At 50.1% G+C, this 18,847-nt stretch overlaps 1 protein-coding gene across 6 annotated transcripts in view; it reads right to left on the bottom strand.

Moving 5' to 3' along the window:
• Window positions 1-18,847, bottom strand: part of CYRIA (CYFIP related Rac1 interactor A) — a 103,459-nt gene that overhangs the window by 49,679 nt on the left and 34,933 nt on the right. For 3 of the 6 annotated variants that reach the window (XM_081797166.1, XM_081797169.1, XM_081797168.1), the window contains exon 2: window positions 10,928-11,082. The exons of 2 other annotated variants lie outside the window; for them this stretch is intronic. The gene's annotated coding sequence lies outside the window, so the exon portion shown is untranslated. The remainder of the gene's footprint in view (window positions 1-10,927; window positions 11,083-18,847) is intronic. One more of the 6 variants, XM_081797167.1, reaches the window with a different exon arrangement.

Genomic DNA, 18,847 nt, shown 5'->3' with positions numbered 1-18,847 from the left:
AGGGAAGGAGCAAAGGAAAGAGGGAGGGAGGAAATGTTTTCCCCCTTTCACCTAGTTTTAAAAAGATATAACTAGTTTCTGGCATATGGAGAAGCAGACAGGGATCTCATGCTATGCTTGAAAATTGAAAGAAAGAAAATTTGAGTCATCTGAAAGGCCAGCTACAGTCTCAGGGATGCACAAGTGAACTGAAGACAGGCAGCAGGCTCTGAGAATAGCCTGCCTCACCGGCTTGGAGGAGATGGCCAGCAACTCCTCACAAAGAGAAGCCTGTGACTGGCCCCGCCTTTGGCCCCACCAATCAGCTTCAGAGGCCGAGCTGGGAGAAGCCCAAGGTCAAGGACAGGCATGACAAAATAACATGTCTCAGGTCCGTGAATTCCCACTTGTGGATGCCTCTTTGTTTTTGAAATATTTTATTTATTTATTTTTAGAGAGAGAGAGAGCTGAGGGAGGGGCAGAGGGGGAAGGAGAGAATCTTAAGCAAACTCCCCGCTGAGGGCGGAGCCTCACATGGGGCTGGACCTCAGGACCCTGAGATCACGACCTGAGCCTAAATCAACAGTCAGGTACTAACCAACTGGGCCACCCAGGCGCCCCATGGATGCCGTTTTGAATCAAGTTTCCTGCACAGTGAGAATATGTAAGGCTGAACCATGGGTGCGCTTTCGGAAGTGGGTCTTGCAGGCAGGTGGGCCGGCGGGAAGGGAGTCCTGTCTCAGGTGAGGATGTGCAGCTTCCGTCACCTTTCCTACCACATATCACAGCTGACACAGAGGGCCCTGAAACTGAAATCCTGGGGACTCCAAAGACGACTTCAGTCATCCCCTGCTTCCCCACATCCTTGTTGTCAGATGACCACGGTCACAGCCGCTGGCAGTCCTGGGCTCTGTGCTGTTTTAAGCGCTGCCCACAAATTACCTCATTTGATTTTCACCATGACCTTCAAAAGCAGGTACCTTGTTTAGTTTTAAGAATTGTGAAAGTGATGTCATGCTGCCAAAACCCAGTTTTTCTTCGGGCAAATACAAGGGCTTGCAGTTAAATAGGCTCTCCACTAAGAGGCATTATCGCCTCACGTTAAAATTGCCAGACCAGGTCAGGGTAGGGCCTTCGTACAAACGCAGAAGTTTGTAAAAAGGACAAAGCAGCAGGATCGATTTCAAAGTCCTGGATGTTTTCTAAACATTGTTCCTCTTCGTAGTAAACAGTGTTCAGATTCACAGCTGTAGTACCCAATGCTTGCTTAACACCATAATTCACTTAATTCCTGATCAAGGTCATTTCAAAAGCACTGGTCTTAACCAGGCTGCCAACAGTGAAGCCATGGCAATTGGGGGAAAAAAATCAATGGATTCAACCATTTGGGTAAGTAAGCATCCTCCCCAGCTGCTCTCACTAATTTCTTAAGTCGCGTTTGCCACCAAGGGAAACGTAGCTTGTGACTGAATCACCTTGACTCCAGTTGGAGTGGAAGAGAAGGAAAAAATGGGGGGGAGGGGGAAGGCTGAAATTCTATCCTAAGCTTACCAAAATGAGTTTCTATAGTTTACTTTGGCCCACCTGGAAAATACTCTGAAAGTGTAAATTAGGATAGTGGGAGATCCTCCATTAGTGACTGCACCCCCACCCCCCGCCCCAGCGCTTATAGACAAGCTATTTCTACACAGACGTACAATGTTGCTCTTGAGAGAGAGGATGCTCCTGCAGGAAACCCACAATACACAGAGAACCCAGCAAAGTCACCATGGGACTTCCCTGTTTGGATTGATCCACCAAGACCACAATTAAACCAAACAAACAAACTCACGGAGTTTATCTCGAAATTTATGTTAAAGGCCAGCCCTGCTCTTGATGACTCAACCACGCACTATCCTGATTTCAACTTTACCCTGCAGCTGGGATTCCCAGGCTGGTGGCCGTGGCCACAAATGACTACGTTTGAAAGCTCTGCTCTCCAGCAGCCTCAACAGATGGCTCAAGTAGTGTTTAGGTTGCATCTTAGTCCTACTTGAAGATGGCAAACTTTTATTCCAATATGAGGTCTGAGGCTGCTGTGCGGTTTGCACCAGCTGAGAACCCAGCTAAATGAAATAATCTCAGGTCCTGTGGTGCCCAGCGGAGTGTGGGAAGCACCATGGAGAGACTGCGGAGACACCAGCTTACCTTCCCAGACTAGCCTGTGGCCTTGTCTATATGTTTGAGAAGCCCTGCCCTAGGCTAAGGATTGGAAGTTCCAATGTCAAGTCCTCTTTCCTTCCTGTAGCTCAAAAGTAAGTGGCTGTTTTAGGACGAAGGGAATCAGGAGCTTCTCCTGTACTGGATTAACATGTATTTTGTTTTATGAGTGTTTCATTTATTGATCCCACTTGGCACACATGGAAGTTCACAAAATACTCAGGGACAGCTTTTTCTGAGCCCCGCTGTGGGCCAGGTTTTGTGCTAAGGGCTTTATACACAGGATCCCAATCTGAGAGCCCGGAATGAGAGGCTGGGAAGGCTTTACTCTTCCCATTGTCCACACTGCCTCCTACTCCCCCAGCCTCAGTCAACTCACTTGAAAAAAAAAGATCAGACAGAAGCTAGACCAGCCGATCTCACAGATTCCTCTAAAGAGTAAACTTTTCTTTTTATTTTTTAAAAAAGTATTGATTGATTGATTTGAGAGAGAGAGCACAAGCAGGGGAGGAGCAGAAGGAGAGGGAGAGAGAGAGACTCTCAAGCAGACTCCCCGCTGAGCGTGGAGCCCGATGCAGGGCTTGATCCCAGGATCCTGAGACCCTAACCTGAGCCAAAATCAAGAGTCAGATGCTTAACTGACTGAGCCACCCAGGAGCCCCAAAACAGTAAGATTTTATGAAATTTCGAAGGTAAAACTCTCTACATAAGTCTCTGTTAAAATAGAAACCCCAGGTGTTTAAATGCAACACTTGCTTACTTAGGAGAAAAAAAAAAGAAAGAAAACCAACCAGAAAACAATCAGCTCATTGTACGCTGCGATCATTAATTTGGCCCTCTGATATTTTGCCCATTCCTGACCACGCAGCTGGCATTTCTCAGAACCACTACCAGCAGCTCCCACGGGGCTGGGACCAGGCGCCCGGCGCTCGGCTCTGTGCCCGGCAGGACCTGCAAGGTGCACAGGCTCACGTGGTGGGCACCATCTTCCTGCCCTCTGCCGGGGAGCGGGTTGGCATGGTGACGCCTGAGCCAGTCTTCCCTTTCAGGCCATTATCACTGTGTGAGATCTTGCCCCAGAAGAACAGAGAAGTCCTGAGGGCGAGGTCTGATGTCAGGGCAGAACAAGCGAGTCTTTGTGGGGCCCTCCAAGGAGAGGAGGCCCGGCTGGGGCTCCTGGGCACACAGAGGGGCCTGTGCTCTCCCAGTGCGGGGCAGCGGGCCCGCGCCCGTCCTGCCTGTGTGGGGGGCCTCTGCTGGCACATCCGGAGCCCTCTCCCTCCCCCAACAAGGAGCTGGACAGAGTGGAGGGGTCCCCCCGGGGTGCCCTCAGGGCTCTCAAGCAATCCCTCTCTCCTTAGCTCTTCTCCCACCTCCTGTTCAGAGCGGCTCCCCCATCCCTCCACCATCCTTGTGGAGATCCTCCTCCTCCTCACAACCCACCATCTGCCTCCAGCGTCCTGCCTCCATCCCCTCCTGGCCACCACCCCGACTCTGAACCACCACGTTGCCCTGAGAAGCCTCCGGGTTCGGGGATCTCTCCTGCTGCCTCTGGTCTCCTCAGATGCTCTGGTTGTTCCAATGGCCAGACAGTGCCGCACGTCTGGGGTTGGACTGCTCATCACTGTGGCTGACTTCAGCTTTGAAACTCCTTCTGGGACTAGTTCTGCACTCAGAAGATGCTTAATAAATAGCTCTTCGATGCCGGAACCCACGGCACATCCCGAAAACTAACTTTTAATAAAATATTCAACGAAGGCTTCAGATCAAAATAAAAAGAGCTAACATGAATTGGGTCCTTACTATGTGCCAGGCGCCGCCCAGAGCCCACACCTAGACTAGCTCATTGAAAGAGCAGAGCAACCCCAAATGGCAGGCGCCATCGACTTTCTCACTTTACAGACAAGGAAACTGTTGGATGAGATATGTGGTCACCGTCCGAGCTCACCAGCTAGCCTTCTGGCGATGTGGCTCTAGTCTGTGCTCCGAACCGTAACATGACACCGCATTTCGTGATGACCATTACTGAACCAAACCTCACCTACGGTCCTTGCCGATGCACACTATCATGTCATTCCCTAAAGCCAGGGACACATGTCTTCGCAAATGTCATCACGTTTCCAGGCTCCAGGTATCCTGTGTGATGGCAACTGAAGACAGTACATTAGATTTCCCTGTTCCCCTTCTTTTTGGACAAGCCGCATGGTCAGGAGAAGAGCCAGGTGGTGGGCTGGGAAGCGAGGTCTCTGGAGGAGACACGTTCCGAGCAGGCTTTCGGCAGTAATGACTCTCTCCCCAGAATGCCTCTGCCCATTTGCAGCCTGGGCCTAACTCTGGATTGCAGGTCAGATGAAGTCTCCATCCTGGGCCACCAGGCCGGCAGCTTCCAAGTCCCAGAGAAAGGCAGGCTCGCCTTCAGGGCTAGGCCAAGCACCCCAAGCCGATTCTCCTATCTCCCAGCACAGAGAAGGAACACAGAGCTGCAGCAAGCTGGAAAACTGGGACGAAGGGGCAGAGCAAGGGTGGCAGCTACACCAGGGCTCATGGATTCGGGACAGGGGTGGGGGGTGCAGGCTGAGCCCTTTCAGTCTGAGAACCACATCAGCTCTTCTGAAGTCCAGGGCTGACGGAGGCCTGGCGAGCCACGAAAAGATGAGAGGTCCAGTTTCTCACCTTCCAGAGGCGCTTCCTGGTGGGGTGATGTGGATGTGAACCCCACACCCCCACACTGGGGTCCTGCGGGGTCACGTGCGGATTCAGCAGCATTCAAGGACGCTCTCTGGGGTCAAGTTTGGAAATGGAAAGCCCTGAACCATCAAGCCCAACTGCCTCGTAGTGACAATGGAGGAGGGAAGGGGTGTCCAAGGTCAAATGGTCAGTCGGTGCCACAGCCTGGGCTAGAACCCAAGTTAACCCTGACACTATGGCCATCCTTTCCTTGCTTCCTTTTCTTTCTCTTTTTCTTTTCAAACTTCACTTTCTGTCTGTTAAAGGCATCCCAAGGAAATTCTTACTCACCCTGGGATGGCCAGGTTTGTGGAGAGAAGAGTGCGGGAGAAAGCTCATGGTGAGGTCTTTCTTTAGAGTCAGAAGAGAAGAAACCCAGCTGCTCTGTCTTCCACTCAGCCTAGCCCATCAGGAAGAACACACAGACCCCCCCAAAGCAAGAGACGAGGAAGCCCCGGCTGATTCTCCTGGTTCTCCAGGAGGAGAAATGGAGAGGGGGTCTATGTCATGGGGCTGCCTGTGTCTCCTGGAGACTCCAAACCGAGCAAAGCACTCACTCCTTAAGCTGCTTGCTGTTGAGATTTAAGCCTACTAGTAATGAGGGGGTGCCTGGCTGGCTCAGTCGGTAGAGTATGCTACTCTTGATCTTAGGGTCATGAGTTTGAGCCCCACATTGGGAACAGAGATAACTTAAAAAAAAAAAAACTGGAAGTAAGCCTACTAGAAATGGGACAGGGTTAGGTTCAGAGATGGCTCTGTAAGGAGGGAAGGGTCCCTAGTGCCCACAACTAGAACAAATTGTTTTATCAAGTAGTGAGCTCCCCGTCCCTGGAAGCATGTAAACAGACACCTGCAGGACAAGATGTAGAGAGTTTGCTGGCACCACAGGAATCCATGGCGGAATACCACTGCTCTGCCCAGTGCTGCATTTCAGAGCTCTAGGGGAGGGCCACGTCCAAGGGTGATTCTCCACCGCTTCTCACTGGGTTATCAGAAGGGTGGCGCAGCATGCAGAGCAGTCGAGGGGACAATTACAAGACAGCCTGACTCCTGACCACCCAGGAGCTTCAGGCCTTGGACAAGCTGCTCCGTGGCTCTGAGTCTCAGTGTCCTCTTCTGTCCCTGGCATCCTGGGGTGCTTGTGAACCCCCAGTGCCGGGAAGCACATAGACCGCAGCACAGCTGGGGAAGTGCGCAGGTCGGCGAGGCCGCTTCTACCCCATGCCAGCACGTGCGGCTGGAGGGCTTGGCACCGGGCTCTGTGAGGTTAGCATAGACTCTAAATAACACAGATGTGTGTGTCTGTGTGTCCACATACCTATATGTACACACACACACACACACATATTTACATATATATGTCTCTGCGCCCCCCTCAAGAAGAAGGTAGAGGGACAGACACAGTTCTCAACCTCTCTTGCAGTTTTCACAGGGAAGCAGCAGACCTAGTTTTCTGGGAAGTTGAGTTTTGCTATCAGAGAGCCCCAGTGTAAGCGACGTCATTACATCCATGTTTCTGGATGATGGGGATGGATTCCTCCTCCTCCTCCTCTTTCCACTTCTTTCCGTGGTCCCTCTCATCCTATTTGCTCCCTGACACCTCCATGGGGTCAGAGGAGAGAGCAACTCAAATTAGTCAATCTGATTATTTTTAGTCACTGTTGGGAACAAGGTGGGAGGCTGAGGAGGCGGCTACTAATGGGCTCTGAAAAGCAGAGTTGAGGCATTATCTGTGCGTGATGATCACTCTGGCTCTTTCCTCTCCATCACCACCACCACCACCACAGACATACCAATGTTGGCCCGTATTTATAGAGTGCCAGTCTGTACTAGGGTTGTCTCTTGCCCAGCTCCCAACTCCTACTCACCCTTCAATGCCCAGCTCATTTGGCCCCCTCCGGGAAGCCTTCCCTGACTTCCCTGGGCAGAGAACATTCTCCCTTTCTGCACTTTTTAAAACAAAGACTGATTTATTTATTTTAGCAGGGGAGGGGCAGAGGGAGAGAGAGAATCTCAAGCAGACTCCCTGCTGAGTGAGGAGCCTGACACGGGACTCAATCCCATGACCCCGAGATCATGACCTGAGCCGAAATCAAGAGTCAGATGGGCTTAACTGGCTGAGTCACCCAGGCGCCCCTCCCTTTCCGCACCTTGTTCGGGCAAGGGGCCCCTGCCCACCATCTGTGTCTGTGACTCTTGTCTTCCCTGTCATTGCCACAGACTTGACCTCCTTGGAGGGGTGAGCATGCTTGATCCGTCCTGATGGTTTCCAGGCCTAGCACAGCGTCTGGCCCATGGCAGGAACTCTGGTATTGCCTGGCCAGTGAATGTGTCCTTTCTAAAGAGAACATTCAACTAGGAGAGGGTTAAGAGATGGATATTACCCATTTGCTTTCTGACTAGAAGAAAATGTATCAAGACCTAAATTCCACCATTCCTCCTAGAACAGCACAGGCTTTTGCCAGCCACTCTCTCCAATGAGAAACAAGGCTCATGTTCTAACCACATCCCAGCAATTTGTGCACCCAGGCTGCACATGAAACGGTCAACATTTACCATTCACGAGGGCGACAGAAAGGGCTGCGTGTTCATTGGCACCAGACGGCGATCTCCTTCAGTCCGTCTGTATGAACCTACTTTACCTCTGAGGAGACTCTGATCTTACAATTCTACAAGAAGTACGTATAAAACAAGCACTTTAAAAACCAACCACTTTTGGGGCATCTGGGTGGCTCAGTCGTTAAGCATCTGCCTTCGGCTCAGGTCATGATCCCAGGGTGCTGGGATCGAGCCCCGTGTCGGGCTCCCTGCTCAGCAGAGAGCCTGCTTCTCCCTCTCCCTCTGCCTGCTTCTTGGCCTACTTGTGCTCTATCTCTCTGTCAAATAAATAAATAAAATCTTAAAAAAAATAAAAAATAAAAAAAATAAAAACCAACCACTTTTGATAAATCAGAATAAATTTAGGGTCAGTAAAATTAGATCCTTTGCTTCATATAACTCCAATCTCATCAGACCATCGATCTTTGCTTTAAAAAGACTCTTCACAGCTCTGAGCTGTCCTCATGTGGACTCGACACCCCTGGTGGGCATTCGAGACCCCTGGTGAGCCTTCCGTCCTCCCCCTCTGACTGGGCCCCTCAGATTCGCCTCACCTCACACTCCACGGCCACAATGACTGACAGGCACAGTGCCTCTGATGGGCAGCCCTGGCTTATCCCTTTCCTCCCAATACCCTTCCCTGACGTTGCCCACCCTCCCTGCTATTCACTTGGACTGAGTGGAGATGACACGGCCCAGGAGCTGCCCCATTCTGCCCCCTCCATGCGGGTCAGGAGCCTCTCCTTGGGCTCCCTCACACCCACTCTTACCACAACACAGACGGTATCGTCTGGTCACTAGGAAAACCATCAATCCCTCCAGGGCAGGGAGCGAATCTAGTCATCATCTGTAGCCAGCGTCTACGCTGACACTGAAACAGAACAGGCACTCAAATGTTTGCTGAATGAACCGATCCCCTCTCTACCCTGAAGGCAAGACTTGGCAACACAAGAGAATGCATTCCAAGAAATCGGGTAGAAGTGACCTGTGGGAGGTTCCAATGGAAAACGGCCACTCTAGCAAACTGCTTCCACAAGGACCAATTTAGAACAACTCCTCACTTTGGCCTAATTTATCAGGGCAACTTTCTCAAGCAGCCTGAACTAGTGCTGGACTGCAGGCTCCTAGGACAGGCCCACATCTCATTCATTCATCTCCAGAGTCTTGGTACCAAATGCCCAATACGGGTTTTGGAATGGGTGGCTCATACTCTATTGGGCAAGAGCATCCATCCCTTTTTCTATTTAGGGATGCTTCAGGGAGGGGGAGATGCTCCTGGGAAGAGGGAGGAAAGGGAGAAGAATCTCTGGAAAGGCCAGCCAGAACATTAACGTCCAAGTCCTTACAGTGGCGTATGAGGCCCTACATGGTCTGATTGCTTCTCTCTATCCTCACCTCCTTCCCCAGTCTCCTCGCTCCTTCTGCTCCAATCCTACCGGCTGCTTGCAGGTCCTTAAAGCCCAGGCACATTCCCACCTCAGGTCTTTGTTCCTTCGAGCCTCACTCCCTCACTTTGTTTGGGTCCTACTCCAATAACGCCTAAGCAGGGAGGCCTTTCCTTGGATCCTGTTCCTTCTTTCCCCACTTCCCATCTCTCTGGCTTGGCGTTCTTTATTTATGTTTTCCTGCTTTATTTTTTTCTATAACACTTAACACTGCCTGATATAATGTACATATGTTTACTTGTTGACGATCCCATGATCCCACTAGAATGCAAGCCCCATGAGAACAGGAACTTCGTTTTGTTCTGGGCCGTATCCCTAACACCAAGAATGGCACCTGCCGTACATCTGTGGAATGAAGGGATGGCTGGACGAATGAGTACCTCAAGCTACTAGACACACAAGGCACAAGGTTCTAATAGAACCCGATGGGGGGATCAAAGCTCTATTTAAGGAGCTCTAAATAAGATTGGAGAGGAAAAGGAGCTAACATTTCTTTGAGGAAGAAATTATCTCCTTTGATCCTGATCACAAGCGTACAACATAGGGCATATTGTCCCCATCTTACTGGTGGGGAAACAGAACCTCAGCAATTTAAAATGATTTCAGCAAAATCATGGAACTAATAAATAGCAGGACTGAGATTTGAAATCAGGTCTGATTCCAAAAGCTCTTCTCTTTCCTCTGGATTATGCTGTGGCCTGGTGGCCACCCTAGGAAAAGAAACCATGAGACGAAGAAAGGAAAGGAGCACAAGATAATCCTATCCTCCCCAAAGAATGAGAGTGTGGTATCAGGAACAAGTCTAGGATAAAATGATCCTGGGCACTTGGACTGGAAACCACCTGAGAAATCTCCTGGTCTTACCTTCTGTGTTATGCTCAGCTACATGAAATGCTTTTGCTTTTAGTTTTCAAGGGAACTCAAGATATCTAGATGCAGAAGAAGAGCTTTAGGACAGAGGACAGCAGAAGGGAATGCCGGCAACTGGAGAAAGATGAACAGGTGTGTGGCCATCTCAGGGTATGGGCATCTCCTTCATGACTCCTGATCTTGTCAGAGTGGGTGCCCTGGGCTAGCTTAAGGAACTGTGCTAGAACACTAGCATCCAGGGTGCTGAGCCCCTCAGTAGATCTTTAGTCACTTGGGAGGTGTGTCAGCTCATGTCAGGTCCAACTTCAATGAAGAAGTTCAGGGAGGTGTGGCCCAGTCCTGGCAGATAAGAAGAAAAATGTCCATAATGGATTGGGAGGAGGTGACAGAGGAGGGAGGTAGGAACAACGAACAGGCGGTAAGGCCCGGCAACCCGCGGCTGAACAGCGCGGTGGTCTTGGATGATAACTGCACAAACGGAAAATGTCTCAAAAAAAAACGTTATAATGAGTGCAACGCAAGCCAGACCTCTGGCACGAGACCCAAATTCCATCTCAGGTTTGCTACTAAAGGGTGTCTCCTGTTCACTTAAGTCTGCATGACCAGGATGGACAGAGTGGAACCTGGATTATTCTTCATCTCAGATGAATTCTGCACAGAACAGTAACCTAGAACTACAGCTCAAATCTGCTCTCCCCTGCCTGTAGTTCCAAGCTACTCTGCTCCACGCCTCAGCATTCACCAGACCCAGGATAACAACAGCTCCCACTCAGAATGCAGTTGTAGAACCCAGGGACCTTTAACTACTTCAAAACTATATCCTTGGTATTTTTTTAGTTTTTTGTTTTGTTTTTTCCCCCCTTTTATGTGTATGTGGTGTTAGGAGGCATGACTTCTTCTTTTTTTTTTTTTAATGTAAATTCAATTAGCCAGCTTATAGTACATCATTTGAGGAAGCACGACTTCTAATCAAAGATGACAAATCTGGTAAAATGACTACCCTTCATACTTGCAAGTATTCTAGAAGCATGCATATCACATATTCTCTCCACCAACCATGCTGATTATCACTGTGCTGTCTGCTATAACCAAAGTCAGTTGTTTCTTACCTGGAGCTCTCCTGTGTGATTCAGGTTCACCAGTCCAGGCTGATGGGACAAAATAGCTGAGCAAGCTGGACAAGGCAAATCTGGCTCCCAAATCAAGGCTGTGGCCCCCTAGAGTCCTGTTGTTTCTCTTTCCTCAAGTGAGTGATGATAATCTGCTAAAAGGGAATGCAAGTCATGTTACTTTGAGAGGCCATTTCCTGTTCTCTTCTAGAAATAATCCATTTGTTAAGGAGAACAGAGAGAATACCAGAATTACAGATGACCAGGGCTACAAGAAATTGATGCAATTACCACTTGTGTAATGTTTTCGTTTTGTAGTTGGGGAAACTGAGGCTCAGAAGCAAACAGCCTCATTCAAGGATTCAGCCACTTGCAGAATTCAAATTGAATATGTCTCTGACTCTCTGGCCTTTGGAATGTTTTAAAAAGTAGCTTCATGGTCAGGCTGACTTCTCAAACAAGTGGTCATTGACCCTAGTTGGGAAGTCTTCTTTTTTTTAAACAGATTTTTCAAGAAGGGAGGTGGGACTTTTTCCAGATTTCTGCTGTTTTTGTGGTTTTGCCCCTAGGAGCTAAATAAGTGAAAACAGGCCACCTCAGGCCTGTGGTTGGGATTGTTCTATTTCCCATCAGAAAAATATTGTTATGGAATAGCAGGCCCCAGGAGCACAGTGGTGGGTGGGCTTTGTTTTTCAATGATTTATGCCTGGCCAGTAGATCGCTCGTCTGTCTTTCTCTCTCTCTCTCTCCACGTTTCAGGAAAACACAGTAACAGATATGGACCCTCCTCCCAGGGCTATCATTTATTATGTGATTTTTTTTCTGGCTACTGTAGATTTGAACAGCCACTCCCCTGTGCAGAAAACCAAAACCCAAGAGGGGATCTCACATTTATTCAGCAAATAAGATCTGCCAGGCCTACCATATGAATCTTACAGATACATTTTCCTGATCTGTCCTCAAAAATTCCCTATGAGCCACCCATAACTCCATTTTTCCAAAGGGCTAGGGAACCGAGTTTCAGAGAACCAGAATGATCTGTAGAGTCATAAGGAGAATAAAGTGCAGAACCAGAAATAAACTCCTATCAAACTCACTCATCAGTGTTTTGTCCATCTAAACTGGACTTGAGTTATTCGGTCCAAACACTAGCAGTTGTCTTATTTTTCCAGTGCTTTTGCTTGAATGCGGGAGAAAGTTCTTTGGAAGCTATGAATGGTTGCAAGGACATGAAGGATACCTCTTGTTAGATTCTCTCTCAGACAGAGGGCTCTAAAGGCCAGGCTTCCTGCTGGGCCCCCAGCAGAGGCTCCAATGCCCCAGAGAACCTGAGCCTGGCCCTGGCTGTCAGCAGCGAGAGAGGGCCCATCAGGAAATCATGGTTATCTACACTCTGCGCTTTGTTCCTGTTCTCAGACAACAAGGGACAGGGCTGGAGAGCCAGGCTAGGGGGTGGAGAAAGAGGAAGAAAAAACAGGAAGTGAAAGCGGGGGGGGGGCGGGGGGCGGAGGAAGGAAGGAAATGATATGGAAAACACAGCAACTCTGAAAAGTCCTTGGCCTGATGAGAAAGTGAATCCTGAGCCGGCATTTGTGAGGCTGGCCCTGCATTTTGTGAAACCGGGTCTCGAAGGTAAAGGGGGAAGGAGGTTTGTCTCCTCTGGATTTGGGGTTGAGTTTGTAAATTCCCATCACAGAGCACAGCCTGAGGAAAAGGGAGCCCTGACACAGGGGCTGTTTCCTGTGCACTTGGGTGTAGACTGTGAAGAAGGTGAATTTCCGAAGAAGGATCCGGGGGTAAGACTGCATCTCTCACCTCTTGCTGGATGTGCCACAGAAGGACCTGGAAACTAGAGAGAAGAAGTTGAAGTGACCAGGTCTTGGGGACACGGTCCCGTCCCCACTGCTTTCTCTCTCAAACACCCTCAAAATTAAAATCCATTTTCCGTGTATATGATAGGGACTTGATTGGCCCAGCCAAAATCCCACTTTCTTCCACCACAAAACTAAGAGCGTCAAGCCAGTAGAACGCTAGGTCTTTGCCAGACTCTGACTCTCTGGTACTTCCAGAATGTTCTTCTACCCATGTTGTCCCCTCAAAAGTCCCCCAACTCCCACTGTGCATCATGAAGGGCACGGTCACCTGGTTAAGTTGACAACCACACAAACAAATAACCCTAATCATAACCTAATCATACCGCAGAGCTAATACTGTTAACACTTTCTAGCGTCCTGATGGGGACCAAGAAGGGGTGGGTAATGTGGAGCCCTCGGACAGGCAAGCCCAGTCCCACCCACGTTAGCAGTTCCCAAACTGACTGTGCATCTGGAGAAGCTAACAGAAAGTACAATTCCGTCCTGGAGTAGTGCTCAAAGCTTCTGGAAAGTTTTGATATCACCATCCTGGCTCCGGTCCACGGACCAGCATTTGGGTAACTTACGATCCTATCTGGCCCCCAGCACACCCGACCTCCTTCCATCCTACTGATTTGGTCACAGAGGCCCTCCCAGGCAGGGGCTCACTCTGAGGATCTGCCCTCAACTCTGTAAATTACTCCCCCACCATCCAAACAAACACAGAGCAACACAAAGTAAGCCTATCTTTGAGAGGAGTCCAAGCTTTTTGAAGTGATGGCTGGTAGTTTCCTGTTTGAGTCACCCACGGGCCAGATGTCCCTCAGAGAGAACAGAGGTCAGGCAGGGAAGGACACTTACAACTCCCACCTCAGGTCCCCACAAGCCGCACAAGCTCACACAACCCCAACGCTGAGGGGCTTCTGTCGCCAGCAGCGTGGACTGTGGCCAGAGCTGTGGCCACATCCCTCGGATCCATCTGAGACCATCAGGAGCCCTCGCTTCTGCAGCACCTGGCAGCCAGCAGAACACTTTTCATTACCTCATTCTGGGTCATTTTTTAGAGGGGTAATTGCCCCCATTTTGAAACTGGGGAAGCTGAAATCCAGAGACATGAAATGACTTATCCAGGGTCACACCACAGAACCAGGACTATGGCAGGCACCTCCTGACCTCCAGTCCACAACCTGTGACATTTCCTCCACACCCTGTGTCCCTGCCCCATTCAGTGGGGGCACTGAGACCTCAGAATGGCTGTGTGTCCTCCACTTTGAACGGCTCCGGAAGTGAAAGGGCAGGGCAGGGGCAAACCAAAGAGAAGGCAGACCATGGTGAGAAGGCCAAGCATGGGTGGGACCCATTCCCACTATCCAGGCTGAGCAGGTAAGGACTCAAAAGCCCCCAGGGGGAGCGTGCTGCCTAGAGTCCCAGCTAACCAGCAGCGGAGCCTAGACTTGGATCAGGAGACCTCCCTGCAGCCTCCTTCCCACAGCACCAAGAGCACCAGCCAAGCAGAAGAAATAGGAGCAGGCAGGATTTTACATAATAAAAATAGCTCCCATTCAGCAGGTGCCTACTGGGCATCAGGCGTTCTTAAGCTTAGTGACCCCTGACACCTCCCAGCAACCACACGAGGGACGCATCACTCTTGCCCCTTTTTACAAATAAGGAAACTGACGTGCTCCTCCAAGGGACTCAGCTTTGGAGCGGTAGGTAGAGCCAAGGTTTCAATTCAGGCAGTCTAGGTGGAGTTCCTGCTCTCAACCACTAGGTAATCCTCGCTTTCAGAGGAAAGAAAGAAAGAGAGAAAGAAAGGGACAAAGAGAGGAAGAGAGGAAGGGAGGAAGGGAAAGAGAGAGAGAGAGAGAGAGAGAAAGGGCGAGGCATGAGGAAAGGCAAATTAGTGGAAAGAGCCAGGGAATAAAGCAAGGACCCTGGGAACAGAGGACACCTTCATGCAAGAGGCACAGGAAGGGAGGAAACTCCCCAGGTAGAGAACACTGAGAGGTGCTTCGCAGGCCCACCCAGGAATCTGGACACTGCCCACTTTTGGTTGGCACCCCCCGTCAGCTGGCACCACTAAATGACATTCTGGCCTTGGTGTTTACACAGCGCTATTCACGGGAGGAGGAAGTGGGCTAGGCTGAGGAGGGCCAGCAAGGAGAGTCATCAGGGCGGGTGGAAGGATGATGATATCTTGGGAACCTATCTTCCGTGTCACAGAGGGATGGATCCACTGGGCAGGAGCGCGAGTGAGACTCTGCCGGAAATCCTCGCCTCGAACAGTGCGCACACTCCCAGGGACACTAGGTTCTGGGGATGCTACTTGCTTTCAGTCTCACAAAGATCCAGGGAGCAGGGCAGGACAGGGATTATCCCTCACCATGTCACAGGCGGAGAGACTAAAGCCAAAATAATAACAGTCATGAAATAATAATAATACCAATAACAAGAATGGCAATGCCATATGTTGGTAGCTTATTGTGTGTCAGGAAATAAGCACTTGTTGACACAGGCTATTTCATAATGACACCAACTGCTGAGTCCGTAGGATTATTCTCAATTTATAGTTGAGATAAGCTAAGTAGTTTCCTCAAGATCAAAAAGCCAGCAAGTTATGAGAAAGGATCTCAACCGCTATCTCTCTGACATTTTGGCCCATGAATTCACCTCGAAGCCGCGGGTGCTATGAGATGGTGACGTGCCTTAGTCACAGCCGTCCAGGGGTGATCACCCACAGCCAACTTTGGAGCTGTCAAAGCACACAGGTACCGGGTTTTTATTCAAATATATCATCCACACCACGTCTCTACTAAGTGCACATACAAGGAGACACGCAATTAGGGTGACCACGTGATTTACCGGCCAAACCCAGATCCTTCCGAGAGTGAAAAGGGGATTATTAATAATGCCTCTGGGACAACAGACATGGAGCAGGAGTGTCCCAGGCGCACAAGACGTCTGGTCAACCCTAATATAATCCACAGCCCCGTGAGGCGGGTTATTTTTACGTCTAGTTGTGTTGGACTCTCCTGGATGATCCCCTGCTTTCCAATCCACGCAAATGCCCCTTTGCAACCATTCACTCTCCTTTGCTCAGCAGAACGCCTTCCAAATCTGCTGGGCTCGTAGGCCTTACATGTAAGCAGGCTGATGTAACTAGATTATAAAGCAGTTGTACTATGATTCAAGAAGCAAGGCGTGACGAGTTTCAGCAATATATTTTAAAAGGACCATTGGGTTCCTTGAGCCCTCACACCCAGAACCTGAATGTGCAGGTGTTCTGATAGCCAGCCAGTCCCCCAAATGTGAGGGCTCAGGGGCTCTCCTCTACAGAGCAGCCTAAGGCAGCAGGACGGCAACCAGGAGGGAAACAGCCACCCAGCCTCACTGGAGAAACCGAGGTCCACCGACAGGGTGCAAGACCCACTTCCTCAGGGACAGCATTGCCCCTGCCCTGGGGGGTGCCGAGCTGGAGCCTTTGGGAAGGAAGGCCTGCTTAAGAATCAGGCCATAGCGGGTTCTCCGAAGAGACCATTTCCGGCATTCATTTAATCAAGGAACATCACAGCGCTTGTAGTCCAGTGATTTCTGCGGGCTCTAGAGACGCGCACAGGGCTGAGGAAGCCTACCTACGCCTGAAGGGGCTGCTCTCAGAGGCACCGGCCCCAGGCCTCATCCTGCAGTAACACAGACAGCAATGCCTGTTATCTGCTTCCTGTAGGAGCTTCTGCAAGTGATGATACCTGATTAATAGGTGAGACCCTTTTTCCTAAATTAGCTCACATTCACAGGTCGTGGGGGCTAGGGTGTGGACCACCAATAAACCCACTACTGCCATTGGTACTACCATTATTACTATTAATATGATTGTTAATGCCATCAGGGGATCCCTGAGTTCTAGAAAAGGGGAGGGACTTGTCTATTGCCACCCAGCAGGTAGGCGGAGAAGCCAGGACTGGACACAGTCCTCCCGACTGATTCCAGTTTCTTGCATCTTGGCATGTAGCCTCTTGTGCTGGGAACACAACCTGGGAGCAGGCTGGAGTCCAGATGGTGATAGCCCAGAGGGTCTGGGGCAATCCTAGACTGTCAGAGGTCAATGAGTGGATGACCCGGTGAGGGGACCAATGCATGGCACTCATTTGCATTGTGCACTGACTATGTGCCAGGCCTTGTGCTACACATCACGTGGCCCTCCTGGAAATGGCTGTGCTCCCCTTAGCCTCATCATTCAGGTAAGGACTTAGAGAGCAACTCAGAGAGGCTGAGTGAACAGCCAAGGTTGACAGTGAGCTGGCAGGGGCGGGGGGCAGGGGTACACCTCTGAGCCCAAGTTCAATCTCTAACACCGCATGCTACAGCTCACAGCTGGTGTATCTGACAGGGGGTGAGAAGGCCATCGCCAGGGGCAGTGACAGGCGGTGGCAGAACCAGGACATGAGCCTGGGTCTCTACTCCCGAGCTCACATCTGTTCCATTTCCAGGGTCATGGCTTAACCTCTGTTCACCATCTCTGTCATACCTCAACAGCCCTAAGGTAAATGCCCCCCATGTGGATGGCAGGAGGACACCAGCTTAATTGGCTGGACCTGTCAGAAAACTCTGCCCAGTTTCTCAAGAAGTTCACATCTCACTCTTTGCACACCACCACTTCAGTGGTTCCCTCCTCTTTGAGAAGAAGGCATTTTATAGTGTTGATCACATCAACCAGAGGTCCTCCTCTGGGGTGGACGGGGGGAGACACTTCTTAAATTGAATGGGGCCAGTGTCCTCCCCCTGACGACCCCGAATGTCATAAAATTAAATCCCAGACAACGGGGGAATTTTCACCTTTCCTCCTTCCTTCCTGGGCTGCAACCATAGGATTGCTGCCTTTCTGGAAGGAAAGGGGCACAACCTAACAGGTTTGAGGCATCAGCAGCTCACAGCTGCCTTGTCTCCACAGGCAGGAAGGAATAAGAAAGAGAGACAAACAGTCCAGCCTGCAGAGGCCATGCCTGACCATCCCCAGTGACACAAGCCAGGAGGCCGCCTTGATGTAGCAGGAACGTTTTATAGGCGGTCAAGGAAACCCAGGTCTACTCCCAACTTGGCCTTGGCTGGGCAGTGTGACCTTTACTTAGTCACTGCTTCTCTCTGATCTTCAGATGGAAAGTCTATTAAATGCAGATCTTTCAGCAATATACACCAGCAGCCTCTTTGGGCCACTGTGAAGATCAAATGAGCTTTGTCTTCTAAAGTATCAAAGCTACTTACGTTCATGGTTTCTTTCTGCCACTGGACAGGGAGCTGGTTAAGAGGAGGGGCCTGTCTTACTTATCTTTATAGGGTAGTTATAACTCCAGGGTCCTGCAAAAATGGCAAATATCAATGGCTGAATCTGTAAAATCTGGCTTCCTTGAAGGCTCAGCGTGGCTGGGGAAGAAGGAAAGTGGTAGCGGAGACAGCAGGAAAAGAGACTGGTGTCAGGCTGTGAAGGACTTTATCCGCACTGGTGTTTCCTGTGATGCTGACCATGGGTTAGGACATCAGATACGTTTTAAGTGTTAGTGGGAGGTTGAGGTTGTGGTAAGAGCCTGGGGTCTCGAGCCCATCAGTTGTGAACTATAACTTCTTTGCACCTTGGCCTCTCTGTCTGTCCATTTCAGAGTTGTTAGGGTTACCCAACACTAAAAGTGACCAATGCTGTACTTGGCCCCTCTGTGAACTTTAGCAAATATAACTGCTCCTAAATAAGTGGGAAAAACTGAACTGAACGATGAGAGTAAATGATTGCTCTGAAGTTCAAGGCCAGGGCTGCCCAGGAGTAAGAAACTAAGAAATGGTGCTTTGGCCAGATTGCACTGAGCACAATCTGAAAGCCAATCTGGCCGGAGTCATTTGCTGTCCAATTTCCCGACGACTGGAGTGTTCCGGCATTCTGTGCAAACATCTGCAGCCCTCACACTCCCAGCGCCACATGCATCTCCCACAGCCAACGCCACCCAAGTGCCACAAACCACCTGTGAACTCCCCACCAGCCCCTGGCCTACAACAACAGAGGGCACTTTTTTTTTTTAAAGAT

Source organism: Leptonychotes weddellii, chromosome 10, assembly GCF_054177405.1.
Source record: "Leptonychotes weddellii isolate Sample4059 chromosome 10, ASM5417740v2, whole genome shotgun sequence".
Taxonomy (NCBI): Eukaryota; Metazoa; Chordata; class Mammalia; order Carnivora; family Phocidae; genus Leptonychotes; species Leptonychotes weddellii.
The sequence above is the reverse complement of the archived record's forward strand: the minus strand, read 5'-3'. Positions and strand labels throughout refer to the sequence as shown.